Source organism: Vidua chalybeata, chromosome 27 (genome assembly GCF_026979565.1).
Source record: "Vidua chalybeata isolate OUT-0048 chromosome 27, bVidCha1 merged haplotype, whole genome shotgun sequence".
NCBI classification, from domain to species: domain Eukaryota; kingdom Metazoa; phylum Chordata; class Aves; order Passeriformes; family Viduidae; genus Vidua; species Vidua chalybeata.
In genome coordinates this window covers 1,578,101-1,597,014 of record NC_071556.1, presented here as the reverse complement: position 1 = coordinate 1,597,014, position 18,914 = coordinate 1,578,101, and the positions used below count along the sequence as shown (strand labels likewise).

The 18,914-nt window shown below is 55.4% G+C and overlaps 1 protein-coding gene across 3 annotated transcripts in view; it reads right to left on the bottom strand.

Annotated features, from left to right (window-relative positions):
- CSNK1G2 (casein kinase 1 gamma 2) overlaps window positions 1-16,093 on the bottom strand; it is a 41,897-nt gene extending 25,804 nt beyond the window's left edge. For all 3 annotated transcript variants that reach the window (XM_053965793.1, XM_053965794.1, XM_053965792.1), the window contains exon 1: window positions 15,998-16,093. The gene's annotated coding sequence lies outside the window, so the exon portion shown is untranslated. The remainder of the gene's footprint in view (window positions 1-15,997) is intronic.
- Window positions 16,094-18,914: the final 2,821 nt, after the last annotated feature.

The following is an 18,914-nucleotide window of genomic DNA, read 5'->3' as shown; positions in this document are numbered from 1 at the left end:
CTGGGAGACCTTAAAAGGAGAGCAGAGTCCAGCTCCCAGTGCTTCATCCCTTCCCATCTGCTCCAGCGTTTCCGTGGGACATGCGCAGCCACCCCGGCCAGGACGTGACGTTTCTCTTGAGCCCCTGCTCGCCACGGCAGGGGCTGGGCCCACTCAGGCATTTCTCACACAGCCACTGACTCAGCCCAGTGGTCTCAGCCCTCAGCCCCCCCGCCTGCGCCAGGTCTGGCAGCTCTGCCACGGGGTTTTCCATTTAAACGGGACAATGCACCCCCAACGCTACAAGCTCCAGGGAGACACCGGATACTAATTAAATCCGTGCTGCTGCTGGAAAACCGAGCTGCAGAGAGGAACCAGCTGCCTTCCAGAAGTCCACAGCAGTTGGCCAGCAAAAAGGTGTTTACCAGTCCCATGGCTTCCGCTTCTCCTGCTCCCCCATCCATACATTTATGTTTACATTTTCCAACCAGTCCCGTCCTGCTCAGTTCTTGCACAGACTCATTATCACAAGCGTGCTCATCTTGGGAAGGAGCCAGCAAAGATTTCCTTTCTAGTCAAGACTCAACATTGCTTTTAATCCACTCATGCTCAGAGCATAAAGCCCAAGACTCAGCTACTCCACTAACACCAAATCTGAGAAGTTTCAGAGCAGAACAACCCAGGCAGATCTGACTGACACACTGGGAAAGGGCAGGTCTCCAGTGCTCACCTCCTGCAAAACCTGAGCTTTGCTTTCACGCCTGGTAACTCTCTGCAAAACAGGCTTTGCCTGCAAGCAGGTGTCCAAAGCACTCTCTGTATCCCAAATCTGAGTCACATCTGTGCGTGTTCACCCTGGGAAACAGAGAAGCCCAAGGAGAGGTGCTGCTCACACAGCTGCTGAGCACAGAGCCCACAGCACTTCAGGGGCAGGCAGCCCTATCCTGTACCTCAGCCTCTGCCAATGGATGGATGCTGTGGGACAAATACCCAAAGTCCTGACAGCTCAGGTACCCTTTTACTTCCCTGGGAGGTCCAACAAAGACAGATCCAAGTGTTTGCCTGTCCTGCAGGACCATAGGGATCCAGCCCAAGGGGAACTGGCTGAAGAGGAATGGGAGCTGCACGAGCACAGCTAGAACAGGCATCACCAAGCCCTCTCCATCCCCAGCTCCACAGAAGCTTCTAGAGCAGATTTAGCTTTGGATTCAGGTGGCAACTCTAAGACCCCCTTGCAAAGCCTTTCTGTGAAAATGATGAACCTATGTGTGTCACAAATACACAAATTCATCACCGCCACATTGCCAGTCTGGCCATGACAGGTGCTGTGCTGGGCCACAAGAACCAGACAAGAAAGGTCTCATCTGTTCAGATGTCAGGTTTCTGAGCAGGCAAGTTCTCCTTCCACCTCGTCCCCTCCCCAGAGCTCGCAGCCTGCTTCACAGTCACCAGGCAGTGGGAAAAAACAGGCTCCTAGACAAATAGATAATTTTCACCCAGCAGCTGGGAACAACAGCTTCCATTTCCATCTGAGGCTGGAACACCTCCTCCTGTGCTGCTGTAGCCTGAAATAAGGTTAAGACCATCTCTACCAGCAAGCTACTTCCCCAGCCCTGTCCCTGAATACTCCCACGCCCTCAAAAGCCAACACTTTTCATAAAAACAAGACGAAGTGCTGCTTGCCTTTCCCTTGATAAGGGATCTTAATGCACTTCCGGCAGCATGCCCGGGAATGGATGTGCAAGAAGCGCTGCCATCAGTCTCCCAGGGAGAACAGGGGAAGGCTCTCTCCCCACCTCCACTGCAGCCAGAGATGTGCTGCACTTTTCCTTTGCAGCCATGGCCACGCAGCTGAGAGCTGCCCTGGCTCCAGAGAGCTCCAGGCACGGCCTGCAGGACATGCCCAGCTGAAGGACAAGGCTTAGGGACAACCTGCTGCAAGAGGATTTGACAGCACGCCCAGAGGAACAGCAGGTATAAATGCAGGCAGCAGCAGGAGGAAACATCAGAGGAACATGCCTCTGGCTCTGAACGGCCCAGCAAAGCACAGAGGGGAATGCTGCAGCAGCTGGGAGGCCACAATGTGCCCACCCAAGAGCTGATCCTGAGCCCACCTGATCAGCATCTCCTGGGGCCAGCGGGCACAGGGACGCATGGAGAACAGCACAGAGCTGGCACTGCTGACACACCTCACCAGGGCAGGAGGGGCAGGTGTCTTAGCAAGTGGACATCCACTTCCCAATGCACTGGAACTGGCTTATTTCCCAGCCTGGTATCCAGGCCACTCTGTACAGCTTGTTGCTAAACTTCAGGGTCTTCCCTCCCTCTGTTGAATTTTCAGTAATACATGAGAGCACACACATGTATTTAAACATTAGTGCCAAATATTTAAACATTAAAAATTTAAACCCCAAAAATTTAAACATTAGTGCCAAGTCAGATGGTTGAAACAGTGAACTAGCAGAGATCTCAAAATCCCAGTCCATGAAATGAGTTCTTCCCACCAAAGCAGGGGGATGGGAAGGTGTCCTGCTCTCCCTGCCCTGGGACAGCCCAAACACCACCACAAGGCCAGTCCATCACAAAGTCTCATCACACACACACTGCTGTGTATGGTGCCATTGCTTCTCTCCAGTGCTCTGAATGCAGCAGGGTCCACACTCTCCACTACAACCCACTGAGAAGGCCCTACAGCAAAAGCTTCCTCCTTTATGCAACCACCGGCCCCTGAGGACACAAACTGAGGCAGGACATGACAGCAGCCATTCACACAGGAGAGAATGCCCCAGGAGGGGCTGCAGTGCCATTGTAACCCTTGCCACAAGCTACAGAGTCCCCCACCTGTGGCAGGCAGCCCTGGACCCTCAGCCATCAGTGCAGCCAGTGCATGACACAACAGCTCCCTGCTGACACAGCTTTATCAGCTCCTTTATCAATTCCCACGCATGGGAAAGCTGAGAGCAGCTCTCAGACAGCGAGGAAGGGGACTCCCTGCAGCCCCCAACACCCTGAAGTATGGCCCTCTGTCCCATGGGCTCTCTGGAGAAGCACTGCTCTCCCCAGCCAGCCCTGCCTCCCACCCACCCCCCTCTCCTCTGGGAGCCACCCCGCTGGTGTCGTAGCATCTCTGGAGGGGGACACTGCCCATGGGATGATCCTACCTTGTCACAGCAGGATGAGCCTCCAGAGGAGCCTCCAGAGCCCTTCTGGCATGCGTGAGTCAGAGGGTCTGAGCACATGGTGGGGTGGGATGTCCCCCACACGCCGTGGGAGAGCTCCTCGTGGGACAGCTCTGCTTCCAGAGCGGGAAACACGCCGGCATCCCACGGGCCAGGAGCAGCAGCAGGGGGGACACGGGATGATGGGGCCACCCAAGCACTGTCACAGGGAGTGCTGTCAACTGGTGGGAGACGTGCAAGAGCAGAGGAAGAACACGACCCATTCGAGGATGTCCTCAGAGATCCCACAGCCTCAAATCCATATGTGCTCCTTCCGGCATTGCCAAGGATCAGTGGAAGGCAGGGCGACAGGATCAACATTTGCTCTCCAAAGGATAAGAGACGTTTCCCAACACCTCTCCCATAACAAAAGCAAATTTCTGGATGCATGTGTCTCCCTTCCCTTCCTTCTCCAAGCCTAAGCTGGGTCTGAAAATCTTTCATCCACCTGGAAGAGACTTCTTCCCCACAGAGGAACTCAACTGAAAACCAGCACAGGCAAGCCCAGCACTCTCCTCCCCGCAGAGTGGGAGACCACAGTGACACACTCAGGACTTGTTGCCCCCCACAGCCTTTGGACCAGCTCCTAAAAAACCTCAGGAGCAGGAGAAGGGAAGAGACTGCTGCCCTGACTCACACCACAGGCCACCCCACAGCACAAATGGCTGAACACCACTGAGCAGCCCAGGGTATCCCAGCTTACTCCCAACTTCCAGGGAGTGGGAGATCAAAATTTAGCAGAGCTAGAAGTGGTTCCATTTCCCTTCCCTGCAGCCTCTAATGAGCACAGAATGAGCAAAACCACTCCCTCCACTCTGTCTGCACAGCATCCTTGTGTGCAAGGCACAGGGAGGAAGGGAATCCCAACACACACGAGGCCACACAAGGAATCTGAGGGATACCATCAGCACATTGCACCAGCCTCACAATTCCTGGGACACAGGTGACGTTCACTCTTCTGGAAACAACCATCTCTGGAGGGCAGGACATCCCCACTGCCCAGCTGCTGCATGGCCACAGCAGACTGCCTTGTCGTATCTGAACCACAGCTTTCCAAGCAGCCATGCATGAGAAAACCCCCTCTGTTCCTGGAGAGTCCAGGCCACCAGGGAGAGCAGATGACAGGTGTGGATGCTGCCACTAAATTCTTTACATGACACACAAGGTGGGACACCCCAGAAGAGACCCCATTTGCTCTCCTGTGTTGGCATCCACACCATATGGCTCCTGGGGTTGGACACACATCTCCTTCTCTCCCAGCAGGCTGGGAAACAATCCAAGCAGCAGAGTTAGCCATCTTATCTTCCCAATGTCCCTCGTCACAGGCTCCAGGGGCTTTCCAGACCAAAGCTCCCCCAGCTCTTACACTGCTCCTTGTAGCAGCTGGCTCAGAGTAGGTCACCAAGAAGTGTCATTACAGAAGAGGAAACTGAGGCACAACACTGTCACATGTCACACAGAAAGCAGTGGCAGAAGAGGCAGAAAAGCCCAGTCCCCAAAGGCTGCTGTGCCCTCTAAGGCCACCAGCAGGGATGGTGGTCCTGACCACAGGTGTCTTCTCCAGGCAGGGCAGTAACCTGGCACACAGCAGTGACCTGGCACAGGGCAGTGACCCGGCACGTCCCCAGGAGTGGGTCAGAGGCCTGACCTGGAGATTGCCAGATTGGTTTCAGATTTGTTTTCTGGTTCACATTTCCAGGAGGTGGATGGAGCAGATGCCTGCAGCCAGCAATTCCCCCCTCCTCCTCCTCCTGACCTGTGCCACCCCAGGCAACCTCTTAAGAGTGGCTGCCCTCCTGCCAGGGGATAGGCGGACACCACCCAGCTCTGCCACCCCAGGGCTGTCACCATAGAGGTCTGGGAAAGGAGGGACGCCCAATGCAACAACTTGGGAGGGTGAGCTGTTCTGTGCCCTCCAGAACCAAGTGCAGAGCCAGGGAGGCACTGGGAGCATCCAAAAAGCTCAGCCAGAAGAAGGTGCCACCCATCAGTCTAGCAGCTCCAAGCAGCCCCAGTGAGGGGCTGGGAATTCTGTGTGGCAAAGCAACCAACTCCTGACAGGAGAGCCAAAGCTCACCTGGGTGGCTTTGAGAAACCAGAGAACCTGTCACCTTCATCAACACAGGCTGGATATCAGGAGGAATTTCTTCTTAAAAAGGGTTGTTAAACATTGCAAGGGGCTGTCAGGGAGATGGTGAAGTCACCACCCCTGAAGGTGTTTGAGGGAAGACTGGACATGGCACTCAGTGCTCTGGGCTGAGTGACAATGTGGGGATCGGTCACAGGCTGGACTCGATCTTGGGGGTCTTTTCCAGCCTAAAGGATTCTGGGATTCTGTGATCACTTCCCATGGGCAAGAGCTGTGACACAGATTTGCCCAGTACCTCAAGCAACAGGGCTCCTTCCCAGCCCTGCCTGGGACCAGGGGAGGAAGAGGCAGAGACAACACGCAGCACTGGAGGAATGAAAACCACAGTTTCATCTCCCACCTTCAAGATGTGGGATAGCTACTCATCCCACAAGGAATGGGGGCAAGGGGCGAGCTGAGTACTCTGGAAGCTGTTTTTAATGAGCCATGCACACACCAGCTACAGTTTCAAGGGGGAAACAGACCCACAAAGAGTCCAACTCAGGAGATTCGGAACAATTCCAGCCTGGCTGCCAAAGGCCTGAGCTGTGTGTGCCAGCAGGGTTCCCTGCTCCTCAGCCATCTGGGGACTGTCACTCTGCACAGATCTGCTTGGCCTCCTGTCATGTGTAGCACTCCCAACCCTTTTTCTGTCAGCAGGATCTGGGTTGGCAGAAACACTTTTAATTGTAGGATTTTTTTTTCCCTTAACCCATATCCTCTTGACAGAACCAGGTTAGGAAGCAGCTGCACTGGCAGATCTGGGGTGGCCTTTTGCAAGGCAAGGCAGGGAGAAAAAAAGGGGTACCTGGATCCAGTTATCCCTTCAATCACCAAACTACAGTTAATCACAACTTCCCCACATCTCCTAAGGTCACATAGAAAGGGGGAGCATCTGCTCAGCTCTGTCTCAGCCCAGTCCCTTTGCTCCAGAGCAGGTCCCTTGTCCTGGAGAGTCCCAGAGCAGGGTGGGCGGAAGGGATGTCATTCCCACTGGTGACAAGGGCTGTTTCCATTTCTGGGTGGCAGAGCTGCAGCTCTGCCAAGCTGAGCTGTCCCACATTTTTCCCTCTGCTTTCTTCCCAAGGCTGCTCCAAGCCCTACACATTTCCCCTCAAATCACTGCCAAACCATACAGAGCTGGGGGGGACAAGAGGGGGAGGGAAGGGTAAGCATCCAGTGGGGCTAAATGGGAAACCTCACCCCAAGGAACTGTTAAATTCTGTGTGCTGAGACACCAAAACCACTTCCCTGCTGCAGAGGAGCAGGAGCTGACTTGCTGCTGCCCTGGCTCCCAGCTCTCCTCCCCAGCAGGGACAGTCACCCAGCAGGGACAGCATCCCAGGGCCACGGGCAGGACCCACAGCCCAGACCACGAGGAGGAAAGAGCAGCACCATGCAATTAATCTTTCCTGCGGAATAACTGGGGCAGAGGGATGCTCTGTGGCATGACAACATCCATCAGCTTCCCTGCAAGAGCCAGCAGCATCTTCAGGGAAGCAGCAAGTGATCCACGAGGCGTTCATCCTCCCACCCCCTCTACTACAGGACCACCAGCAGCTCAGTCCATTACAGCTCTCCTTGCAACCTCTCAAAGGTATGGCAGCGACCTGCTTATTTCACACATGGGCATGGAAGCATCTGTGACCTCAGAGAAAAAAGAGGATAGAGAACAGAGATTCCCAACTAACTGGAGACTAACTGGGACAAATTCCTAAGGCTCAGCAAGCACCCCAGTCTGCTGGCTTGCAGGGAGGGATAAGTTTCAAAACAGAGGGACCAAAGACCTACATCTCATTGCTGGTCACACCACAAGCTGTGCAGGATCTTTGCACTCCTCCATCCCTCACACAGAGGATCAGCCTCACAACCCTTTATTAAGCATTGGGACAGCTTTGTGGATTAAGGATTTGGTTTGATCCACCAACTTCCACATCAGGAAGGCACATTCCAAAGGTTTTTTTCTCATCTTCCCTCATCCCCCACCTGTGTATTTTGCAGGGGATGAGAAGGCCAGGACTGAAACAGGAAGAGCACAGGACTGACTACAGCTGAAGACGTGGTGCTGTGCACTGGGAAAGGAATCTTTCAAGAGGTTTGTCCCAAAGGCTCTCTCAAACAGCTACATCCAGTGCAACCTTGCTGGTTCCTCCCTTCCCCTTACCTGCTTCTTTCAACCCTACACAAAGGGCTTAATTTATAAAATCAGAGGGATCGTTCCAATGAAGGAACATGTAGGATACACCCCCAGGAGGACCCATTTCATCTTGCTGCTATTAATACCTGGAACATTATTTGCACGAACAGACTGTCCTTTCTCCCTCATTTCTGGGCTCTCACTTCTCTGGTTTGTCCCAGAAATCCCAGCCAACACACGTTCACCCTTCTCTAGTACACACTTCCATCCAAAACCCCAAATTCTGATTTTTTTTTTTGAGTTAAACTCATGTTTCTAGTCTACATCACCTCTTTCAACCCCTGCAGACAGGATACAGCTCCCCTGGCTCCTTCATTCCTTAGGCAGCCAATTTGTGGGCCTAAACCCATCAACTCTCATTATGGAAAGAGACCAAGACTTCCCACAGCTGCCCAGCATCCCACTATCCTCCAAGCTGGATGGGGCTCTCACTCCTCTTCGCTTCCCCAGCACCAAAGCTGTGACTAAGAGCCAGAGCCATGCTCTGGCTGGGCTTGGCTCTCCTTAGCACAGCTTTTCAGGCTGGGCCCAAAGGCTGCTTGTAAGCCCTTTGCCACACTAGCACAAAGAAGTTCCCAACCTTTCAGAGCTGTGCTGAGCTCTGGCCACAGAGCCCAGGCAAAGCCTTCCCCTTGCAAACAGCCTCGCATGCCTTTGGTTTTGCTTCAAGAGGAAACATGTTTTCTCTGTATCGAGGCGTAAAACAGTCAAACCCAGCCAAAACCATCCAATCAACAGCACAAAGCACAACAAGTCAGGGCAGAGGGTTACAGTGGAGCTAAGGAAGCCCAGACTTCCCAGGCAGACCCAGAATTCCTCACCTGCCGTGTGCAGAGAGGGGCTGGGAAGAGGATCAGGCTGCTCTCAATCACTGTGTCCTCACACATCACAACCAACCCATGCAGCCTGAGATGCCACCAAACCCTGACCTGAATTCTGACATCCACCAGCACACAGCCCCGTTCAGCTGCTCTCCCAGAAACGTGGCACAAGCTCAGCACTGAACCAGCTTTACCTGGTTGTTTGGGGCACCCTGTGAGAAGGATCACACAGAAAGGTGAAGGATCACACTGAAAGGTGAGGAGAAGCCATGAGCACCTCATCAAGCCAGCCCAGGGAATGGGAAATCCTGCCATTAGCAGGATCCACTGCAGAGGATTTCACCGCTGATGAACCCTTGCCACCACAGACCACAGAGAAAGCAAAAGCAGCAGGGCATTTCTTTTCTGATAAGCTGCTTTTATCAGGAAGTTCAGCCTGGCTGCCCACACCAGCCCCAGCTGGAGAGCAGCTCCCAGCCTATGCCTTTAAATCCCCTTGGCAGCGCAGGACTGGGGCTGAGGGAGCAGACACGCCCTGTGCTCCAGCGCTGGAGCACACAAACATTTCCTCCCAGCCATTCCACACTGCGGCTCAGCCAGAGCTGCCTCCTACCTGCCAGGGCTGTGCCAGAGGGAACACAGGCTGTGCCACACACACCTGGACATGCACAGACTTAAACTCATTTCCTGAATCCCTCCTGCTTCCCCCCCAGCACTGGACATTCTTCCCTCAAACTTCTTCCTTAAGGCAAATATTTGGAGTCTAACAGGCATTCCTCATGGAAGGCACAAGTTAAATATTGGCCCTAAAACAACAACAAGTGCCTTTCAATGATTCTGGCTGGAGAAGCACCGCTCTGGACTTTGATTTCTGGCTCTGAACAAAAATAGGAGGAAAGCACTGAGCGTTACACTCTTCTCCTGGGAGAAGTCAGATTTCAGGCTCTGCAAGTCCCCTGCCAGGACCACAACCAGCAGTGGGAACTGTCCCTGCTCGTGCTTTCTCACACCTCGGGTGTCTGCTGTCACCCAGCCAAGGCTGCTGCAGTGCATCCTCTGCACCGGGCACAGGACCAGTCTGAGTCTCATTTCCGAGTCTGTGATTATATATCCTCAGAGAGACACTGGAGGAGACCTGCTGGGAACCATGGGTGCCATCCAGGGCAGCATCCAGCACACCTTGTGCTCCCTGCCTCTGGCTGCACCACCAGCATTCCCAAAGGTGCCCACCTCTCCATCCAGCTGTGCCCAGCTCCTCAGTGCAGAGGATGCTCCAGGCTGTTCCTGCTCTGCAAGCAGCCCAGCCCCCGACAGACGTGCTGGCTCCTGTAAGAAAACATCCCAGTAAGGCAGGAGAGCAGTCAGAGATGGCAGCACAGTAAAAGGGAGAGGGAAGGATGAGGAGGAAAAAGAAACCTGCACTGAGGTCAGTACGTCAGAAGCCTGGCAGCACTCAGCTCCTGGGATGTCATGGGCACTTTCCACATGGATCAGGGGAGCAGAGGTGCTGTCGTGACTCTGCAGTCAGAGCCCTGCAGAACCAGGTTTGTTGCACCCCAGGGCAGCTCTGTGATGTCCAAATGCTGCTGATGATCCAAGCCCAAGCAGAGGGGTTGTTCCATCACCCCCACTGCAGGCAGGTCCCAAAGAGCCCCTGCCAAAACAACCCCAAACCAGAGTCTGCTCCAACACCAGGGGTCTGCCCACTGCTTCTCCAGAAAGCACCTCAACAGTTACCCTGAGAAAGGTTACATGGCACAGACGTGGTACACACCAACTCACACTCGCAGGGTTTGTTCTATCCTGCTCAATTCAGCATGGTGTGTGTTAAATGAGCTTCCCTTTTGTTTTCCTGTGGACCCTGTAAGCCCAGGAGCACCTTGTTCAGCTCTGCCCACTCTGAGCACACCTGGGAGGCAGGAGAAGGACTGAGCAGTGGAGAGCTGTTCCCTGGCAACATCCCCCGTGGTTGTGGCAGATGGAGAGTTTTGACGGTCTGCTATGCTGGAATTCCTCTCTAATTCCTTCTCAAGACACTTATGATGGCCCTTCAAGCTGGGGAATCTGCTGGGGGCTCTGGCAACCTCTCAGTGAGATCCCCTGATGAGGCAGACACCTCTCTGAAAAGTGTGGGTTTAAAACCAGCTGCGAGTCACCCTGGAGGAAATGTTAAAGCTCCGAGCACTTCCTATTCCCTCCCCAGCCACCAAAGCCCATGGAGGTACGAGCTCCAGCAAGTTTGAGCAGGAATTCCCAAGGCTCAAGGCAGAGACCAGCCTGTACCTGTCAGCACCAACACCTCCTCATCCCACAGTACAATGACCCTGCACTGCCAGAGCCGACTGCAGCTCTTCAGCTCCTGGCTCCAAGCAGCCCCTTCCAGCACAGGGACCCCACCTCAGCTCCCAGCACCTGAATCCTTCCTTAATATTCCCTGTACCTGGCAACACCAAAGCCAGACTTTGACTGAAAGTGGCATTGCCTTTGGGATGAGAGGAATCGGCAGGGCTGGGGGCGAGGGGATTCCAGAAAAGCCTCAGCTTGCCCCTCGCCCACACACACGGCACAGAAGTTGCTGGAAAGCACCATCCTCTCCCCACATCAAACCAGGGAAACCAAGCAGAGCATAAACTTCATCACTGCCAACAGTCCCTGCTAAAAAAAGGATAAGAGAAAGGGTTTTTTGCTTTGTTGTTTGTACCTTGGTGCTACCTCAAAAGCAGCAAGATTTTTTTACCTGAAAACATTGGGCAAGGACAGAATCTGCAAGAATGGAGCTTTTGTAGCACAAACACAGCTCTGTTTGGTTTTAAATAAGATTTCCACTGACCTTTTTGAGCCCATCGTTCAGCCACCCACACCCAAGCAGCCCCTCTTAGCAAGACTCTGCAGCCCCCAGCCTGGGAAGGCAAATAAACCCCCAGAGACTTGGCTGTGCTCCCAGGGAACCCCCACACCCCTCCCAGCACCACTCCTGCTGCACAAACTGCTCAGCTGAAGGGCTGCAAAGCTCTTCCAAAGGAAAGCTGCACAAAATCCAAGTTCAAGCTCAACCTTAACCCCTGTTTATTAACTTAAGAACATCCCTCTCAGGGTGACAAAGCCCGTGCATCACCTGCCAACCGTCTCAATCACACTGGGAAAGCAAAGGCCAGGCCTGCCTCATTAAAAAGCATTACATAACATTAAGTAACAAAGGGCTACAGGACATTCTTTGCTTGGTGGACATGTAAAAATGAATGACTCAAAAATTAACGCTCCTTTCCTCCAGGCGACAGTTGTCTCCAGCACCCTGAGAGGCCAACAAGCACCTTATTTCCAAGGCAACAGTGTCCTGGCTCATCCCAAATCCTGCTCTCACATCCAACTTATTGCCACCCCTGCCCTGCAGACACTAAACACACAACACTGCCCAGCTCTCGTTCAGAGCACGGTCCCCAGGCACCAGTGGATGTTTCTGCTGCCTGTGGCACAGGGACCCTTCCTCAGCCTGGGGTCAGCTGGACCTCGCTGGGCAGGACTTTGGGCTTCCCCCTTGTCACCATCTCAGTGCAAGCTTTTCACAGACAGGAGTGTGAGAGCACCTGGTTTCATTGTCACCACAAGGCCTCGAAACCCGTGTTTCCTACAAGTGAGGATGATTCTGCTGCAATGTTTCAAGTGCCAGGGGTTTGATGCAGTGGGAAGGCAGGTGACAGCAGGGCAGTGCTTGGAAAGGCCACTGCCACCAACCTCCCAGCAGAACACAGACTCCATAGCACTGGGAGATCTTCCTGGAGACACACTGAACTTCTATCCACCATCTCGCTGGAGCCAAAGAAGCCAATTTAAAGTCCTTATAGAACTAATTTAATTCCTCTACTGCAGAAGCAAACTCTCCTTACTGTGGGCGGTGGATGAAACCAGAGACTTCTTGCTCCACGTAGCATTTTGAAACACCCTGCAAAGCCTTAGCTAGAAGTTTCAGCTTACCTGAAGAGCCATTTCCTACACCACACAGGGCTCATGGTGGGTGCTGATCTGCTGCTGCCACGCTCTGAACGCAGCGAGCGGAAGGCAGAGGGACGCCCTGTGGTTTTACAGCCACTGCACCACTCTCCCTCCTGCCCCCACCGGGTTGGGGGGCCTGTGAGCAGGGGTCACAGCTCTGAGCACCACAGGTGTCACCCAGGAACCTCACAGGGTAGGACAGACAAGGCAGGGGTGTGCTGGAATACTTCAGAATGGAATCACAGAATGGTTTGGGTTGGAAGGGAGCCTAGAGCTCATCCAGTTCCACCCCCTGCCATGGGCAGGGATGCTTTGCACTAGTCCAGGGTGATCCTTTGATCCAACCTGGCCTTGGAACTTTCAGGGACAGGGCAGCCACAGCTGCTCTGGGTAACCTGTGCCGGGGCCTAATCACTGCCACAACCAGGAATTTCTTCCCAATATCCATCTAACTCTGCCCTTTGCCAGGGGAAGCCATTCCTCCTTGTCCTGTCACTCCAGTTCCTGACGCACAGGCTGCTTTTTCAAAGCCAGTTATTAGAAATAATGCATCAATGTAACATGCAAGGGAGGGGCTGCCCACAGGAAGGGCTGCAGGGCTACAGCCTGGGCAGGAATTTAGAATTCTTCAGGAGGAGGAAGGCAGCTGGCGTGAATCAGAGAGCCTGACAGAGGACCCTGATGCTCCACACTCAGCTGCCCCAGTAAAAAATCACTTTTTTACCTCCCTCACAACCAAAGCTGTTGCTCCTCTACAGCAACAAATCTACCAGAGACAGCAACTGCCAGCAGGAAGTAGAAACAGCTTCTCACGAAACCCCAAAACTATTCACACAGCTTTTCTAACAGGAAGATGACTTGTTCTCCAGCAGAATCCCAGAGCTGCTGGGACCTGCTCTCCCTCTCTGCCCTCCCAGCTCACAGGTAGATCTGGACCGAAGCAGACTCCAGGTCACACCATGTCTGGCCAAGGAAGGAGGCTCAGGTTCACAGCTTCTCATTGCACCCACAAGGAGCCACGTCTGCCCAGTCAGAGCCCAATGACAGGGCTGTGGGCAGAGCTGTTCCCACAGGCTCTCAGCTTTTTAGCCGTGGCAAGCCCACAAAGGAAGCTCCCGTGCTGGCACCCAAGTCTGTCCCTGCTCAGCAGCACTACAAGGGAAGAGGGTTTGACTCCTCCAACTGCAGCAGGAAGTCCCAGGAGCAGCACAGGGCAAACCAGGCCACTGCCCTCTGGTACCAAACCCCACAGTGCCGGCCCTGCAGAACCAGGGGAGGGTCTCCTCCCCAGCCCAGGGGCTGCAGCTCTCCTGCACACCCAACAACAGCACATCAGGGGTTGCTGCTCACCCGATGCTTCCCTCACCCCTCCCACCAAGCCTTTAGTGCCTGTGGAGCTGCAGTTCCTGTCAGAAGGCAGGGATAAACAGCTTCCTACCCACCCTGGCTTGCACAGGGCCTGGGCCTTGCAGCAGTGCCCCAGATCAACCTGGGGGGAACCAGCCAAGCACAGGAGTGCTCCTCCAGCAGAGCTCATTTCAGCTCCTCCTAGCTAGGAAAACAACGGGGAGGGGGGTGGGCAGGGGGAGACAGCTCCAGAGCACAGCCAGGCCCAAGTCCAGCAGAGACGTTTATTGGCAGCTGCTCTCAGACGTTGTGTCTTCCAGCCCAGTGGGGCTGGAGGGGGGAGGAAACACTGATTGTCCACCAGCACAACCCTCGTGTCATTCCCATTGATCCGCTGAGTCACTCCCGTATTAACAGTTTTGACAACAGCCGGGCTGCACAGGAGCTCTGACACAGAATACAAAACGAGGGGCACTGTGAAGCTGCTCGGGAGAGCGGCACCCAGGAACCTGCTGAGCTGCCAGGGCCCGCTCCCCGCGCTCAGGAGCTGCACCCAGAGCACCACACACACCACGCTGCAAGGGCAGAGCACACAGCTCCATCCAGCGTGCCTGGGGAAGCTGCTGGACACCAGGTCTGCCCTGCAAAGCACCACCAGCTGCACCCCGTGGATGCAGGGGCAAAGCAGAGCAGCTGCTGCTTTGGCAAAGCAGTGATTTTTAAGTGATTTATAAGGCCTTACAGAGCTGTCAGCTAATAAGGAGGAGATCAAACCCTAAGGCACAAGAGGGCAACCTCTCCAGGCTGAGGGATCTGAGCTACCCCCAGATCTCATGTTCCCAGACCTGAGCATGCTGGTGTTGGACCAGTCAGCACCACAATCCTCCCAGCACCCTAAAGCTGCTCAGGAGCGATAAAACACTGACCAAACAACGTCCCTATCTGCAACATACCAAATTAAAACAAAACCAACAAATCTTTGGCAAGTTCCTCACAGCAGCCAAGCCTATCCTGCCACGGCAAAGGCTCCCCATGGAGGCCTCCTGCCCTAATTTGCAGCAATTCTTTGTCAGACCACTGGCAAACACCAAACGTTTGCTCCAATCTGTTACATAAGGCCCAATTTTTAAACCTGAGTGCTGGCCTGGGGAGATGGGGGCACACTGTGTGTGGCAGCCTGACAGGGCAGCTTGGCTGGCAGGTGAACTCACACACTCCTCAGAATGCACTTCCACACCTCCAACCACTTGTTGTTTGGAAGGAAAACAAATAGATTAGTTAAGGAGGCAACTTCCAAAGGTTTTACACACCTTTCAACCCGGGTCCAGGCTAACTCGAACTGTTTGGAACGGACTGATATAATGGCAACTCAAAAGGGGTTTGTGAAACTTTGCTTTTTAACTTTTAAATATACCAAAGACAGCAAATCTTCATGTTGCCCAGTGCACAAAAGAAAAGGCACCTTCCTGACCATCCCCACAACTTCCCGTTGCTTGCTCCCCGAGAGGCAGACCCAGCTCCCTCCTGCCAGCCAGCGACAGGAGGCACGGGCCTCCCCGGCAGGGCTGCTCCTCATTTGCAAACCTCAGAACAGCTCAAGTCGGCTCCTGTCTGCTGGGGGCAGGAGGGGGAGGGCACTTTTCCCTTTCTCACATTCATCCTCACCCGCTTCGCTGAAGAAAAAAAAAGCCGTTTTAAATACCAGGTTCAGCGCGGTCCTTTCCCCAAATAAACACTTCCCAACCCCTCTGGAGAGAGGAAAGCCACATACAAAGGAGCCAACATCCTGCGAGGCTGGGGCAGGCCGGGGCAGGGTGCGGGCCGAGGGGACACGGCGGGGACCATCCGACCCCATCCCCGCCGCCCACCCGGCCTCGGGGGCACCGCGGGGCTCGCACCCCTTCCCCGGGGCCACAAAACAGGCACGGCCGGGAGGGGACGGGGCGAGGCGGCCCTGGGCCCTCAGACCCCGGCCCAGCCTGACCCCAACGCGACCCCAAAGCCTCCCCCAGCCCCCGATCCCAACCTGCCCCCCACAGCCCCCCACCCTCCCCCGGCCCAGACCGACCCCCCCTCAGCCCCACCACCCGGCGACCTCCCCAGGCCAAGCCGGGGCCTCTCCCGGCACCCCCGCGACCCCCACAGCCCCTTCCCCTCTCCGGGCCCCTCCCGCCGCTCAACCCCCCCCCCGCCACCGCCCCGGCCCCGCCGCCCCCGCCCGCGGCGCCGCCCGGCCCGGCCGCCCCTCCCCGGTGCCTGCCGAGCGGAGCCGAGGCCGCAGGGCCCCCGCCGTCCCCCGGTGCTTCCCCGGTGTTACCTCGGCGGTCCCTCAGCGCCGGGCGGCGGCGCCGCTGCCCCGCGGCCGCTCCCCCATGGCGGCGCCCCCGGCCCGGCCCCGCTCGCCTCCCCTCCGCCGCTGCGCCAACGGCGTACGGCCCGCGCTGCGCCAACGGCGTACGAACCGCGCCGCGCTCGTGCGCACCCGCGCACCGGCGGCGCAACCGCGCTTCGTGAATACGGGCCGCGGGGCGGAGCGCGGCGCAAGCGCAGCGGGCGCGAGGGTGGCGGCGCAGCGGCGCTGGCGTAGGGCGCGTTCGGGAATAGCGGCCGGCAGGCGGCGGCGCGGCTTTGCGGCTGCGCCGCGCGCTTTACGGCAGCTCCGGTTAACCCCGCGCTGCCTGGCGCCGCTGTCGGGACAAGCGCCGCTGTCGCGACAGGGCCCGCGCTGCCTCAGCGCCCTGCGGGGCTGCAGGCCGCGGCTCTCACACCGGGAGCGCACGGCGCTGTAGGGTGCCCTGTAGGGTCCCACCTCACTGATGGATGTGGCTCCGGTGTGGGTTATCGCGCCGCTGTCGCGACTTGGATGCCACCGTCCTCCGGGTGGGCACGGGCCTGTTGCAGGGAACAGCGTGGGGGGTGTGGAGCCAGTTACAGGGGACAGGCCCTAAGATGTGAGTGAGCGCCGCACCGGAGTACAGCCCTGTCTTGGGGTAAAGCAGCTGTTTTGGGGTACAGCCCTGCTTTGGGGTACATCCTTTAATTGGGGTAAAGCCCTTGTTTTGGGGTACAGCCCCTGTTTTGGGGTACATCCTTTAATTGGGGTAAAGCCCTTGTTTTGGGGTACAGCCCCTGTTTTAGGGTACAGCCCCTGTTTTGGGGTACAGCCCTGTGTTGGGGTACATCCTTTAATTGGGGTAAAGCCCTTGTTTTGGGGTACAGCCCTGTTTTGGGGTACAGCCCTGTGTTGGGGTAAAGCCCTTGTTTTGGGGTACAGCCCCTGTTTTAGGGTACATCCCTGTTTTGGGGTACAGCTCCTGTTTTGAGGTACAGCTCCTGTTTTGGGGTACAGCCCCTTTTGGGGGCACAGTGCCCTCATCCCCACATCCATGTGCACTCCAGGCCCTCTGGGGCAACCTCGGGACGGGGACTGGGGGCCCGCAGAGGGGGCTCAGCTGTGGCATCCCCTCCAGTGGGGACAGGGGGAAGTCGGGGTGGGATTTTACAGGCATTGTCACCTTTTTGGGGACATCAGCCCCGAGCAAAGCCACTCTGGGGGAAACAGCCACTGCCCTCCCACTGCCTTGCAGGGAACAGAGCTCCAGGATTGTGGCATCTACTGTGACAGTGTGGAGGGTTTAGTTTGAACTGGGCAGAAATACTAATTTTGTGTAGTGGTTTTGGTTTGCTAATTTGAGAGTTTTCTTTTTTTTTTTTTTTTTTGAGATCACCTGCTGTGAGGTGTCCTGAGCAGGGACACAGACCCCACTGCCACCTCCTAAAGCCTTTCATTTTCTTCTCATTGCTCACCTGGGGACAAACAGTGCATCCGCAAAGGAGGGCACAGCCAGAGGATCATTTCTTTCTCACCCCTTTTTTCTCAACCCCCCAAGTCTGAGGCTTTCAGGGTAAGGCTAGAGGAAGGGGACACCCCTGCACGACCCTGCTGGTCACATCTTCACCACAGCATGGAGCAGATGCACCCCAAAAGTATTTTGGGGCAATGGGCAAATGAATTTGTGTGGGTTTGGGGGACAATCAGGTCCAGCCACCAGCATCACCCCAAGTACCCATTTCAGCATTTCCAACTGCTTCAGTTGGTTCTTTCTCCTGTCGCAGAAATGTTCCAGAGAAAAGCTCTCCCCACATTGGCTGGAGGACTTTTCCCTGTGGGTGTTTGCTCCTACAAAAAAAGCTGATTTTAGAGCATCAGGAAAATTCTGAACGCGTGAATTCCAGCTGCTCCCGTCCTGTTCCTGTGTTGTGGCCTGGCCCAGGAGGGTGCTGAGGTGCTGTGGCACATGTCCTGCCCCTGGAGAGGATAAAATCACCCCTGGAGAGGATAATATCACCCCTGAGGAAGATAAAATCACTCCTGGAGAGGATAAAATCCCCCTGCAACCCTCCCTTTCCTATTTGCCCCATCCCACCCCCTCCCCCCCTGCAATTCTGTGGTGATTTCACACACTTTGAGAATTCACAAGTTGTTCAGGTGTTTGGCTGGAGAATTGAACCACCCTCTGGAGGGAAGAAAGGAGTTTGGATTTTATTTCAAAGCAGATCTCCAGTGGTGAGCACACGATGGCCTGCAGAGACATGAGCAGCTCATGCCACAGAACCAGCATGGGGACAAGAAAAGCCAGGGAATTTCTGTCAGGAAAGCATCCAGCCAGGAGCCCTGTCCCTCTCCTGTGGGCATGAGACACTTTGGGCTCGTTCACAAGCAGACAACACAAAGGGACCACTGTGACTGCATGGGAGAACAGGAGAATGAGCTGGTCCAGGGCAGGTGGGCAGCACCTTCCCAGCTGGAACTGCAGAGTGATACAAACACAGCAAGAACCAGAGAAAAGGAAAATCCAGGCCCTCACAGTGTCCCTCACACCCTGATGCACAATCCAGAGCTTTTTGGGAGCTCCTCAGGGCAGGGGGCCGAGCTTGGCTGCACAACCACCCCCATTCCTGACAAACCCTGCCCGGTCCTCCTGCAGCAGAGGCAAAAAAAAAAAAAAACCCAAAAAACTCATTCCAAGTGCCAAGGTCCTGCTCGAGCAACAGCTGGAGCAGGAGCTTAAAATGTGCCTCATGCTCAATTTTTGAGGCCCTGGAGCAAGAATTTGAGGAAAATCCAATTCATCCTCATGCTCCACATATCAGGGCACAGCAGCAGCTGTAGGGAACCACTGTCAGAGAGAGAAGGACGGTGAGGGCCAGGCAGGGGGAACCTGGCACAGGGC